The following is a 1,275-nucleotide window of genomic DNA, read 5'->3' on the forward strand; positions in this document are numbered from 1 at the left end:
AAAGAAGAGTGGCCAGCAGGGAGAGGGAGGTGATTTTGCCCCTCTACTCAGCTCTTGTGAGGGCCCATCTGGACTACTGCATCCAAGCCTGGGGCCCCCAGTACAGGAAGGACGTGGAGCTCTTGAAGCAGGTCCAGAGGAGGGCCACTAAGATGATCAGATGGCTGGAGCACCTTTCCTATGAGGAAAGGTTGAGGGAACAGGGCTTGTTTAGCTTGGAGAAGAGAAAGCTCCAGGGAGACATGATTGTGGCCTTCCAGTACTTGAAGGGAGCACATAAACAGGAGGGGGAATGGTTGTTTACAAGGGTGGATAGTGATAGGACAATGGGGAATGGTTTTAAACTGAGACAGGGGAGGTTTAGGTTGGATATTAGGAAGAAGTTTTTCACACAGAGGGTGGTGACACACTGGAACAGGTTGCCCATGGATGTTGTGTATGCCCCATCCCTGGAGGCATTCAAGGCAGGGCTGGATGTGGCTCTGGACAGCCTGGTCTAGTGGTTGGCAACCCTGCACATGGCAGGGGGCTTGAGGCTCAATGATCATTGTGGTCCTTTTCAACCCAGGCCATTCTATGATTCTATGATTCTATGAGGGAGTTGGTGGATGTGGTTGCCAAGTCAATCTCCATCATCCTTCAACTGTTCTGGCTAATCAGAAATGTCCTGGTGGACTGGAGACTGGAAAATGTGATGCCCGTCTTCAAAAGGGCCAGAAAGATGGTCCTGGTAGCTACAGTCCTATCAGTGTCAGGGAAGGTTATGGAATGGATAATCTCAGGAGCCATCATGGATCAATTAAAGGTCAAACTGGGGATCAGGTCCAGTCAGCATGGGTTTATGAATGGTAGATCCTGTTTGACAAACCTGATTTTGTTCTATGACCAGGTGACCTGCTTAGTGGATGAAGGTAAGGCTGTTGATGTGGTCTACCTGGACTTCAGTAAAGCGTTTGACATTGTCCCTCAATGTCCCCTTGTACAGAAGCTGTCTACGGTTTGGGCATACACTCCTCTGGGTGAAATGCTGACTGGATGGCTGGGCCCAAAACATTGTGGTCAGTGGAGTTAAATCCAGTTGGCAGTCACAAGTGGTGTCCCCCAGGGCTCAGTACTGGGGCTGCTTCTATTTAACATCTTATTAATGATCTTGATGAGGGGATTGAGTGCACCCTCAGTAAGTTTGCAGGCGACATCAAAATGGGAGGGAGTGTTGAGCTCCCTGATGGGAGAAGGGCAACTACAGAGGGACTTGGATAGACTGGGCCAAGGTTA

Source organism: Gallus gallus, chromosome Z (genome assembly GCF_016699485.2).
Source record: "Gallus gallus isolate bGalGal1 chromosome Z, bGalGal1.mat.broiler.GRCg7b, whole genome shotgun sequence".
Classification (NCBI taxonomy): domain Eukaryota; kingdom Metazoa; phylum Chordata; class Aves; order Galliformes; family Phasianidae; genus Gallus; species Gallus gallus.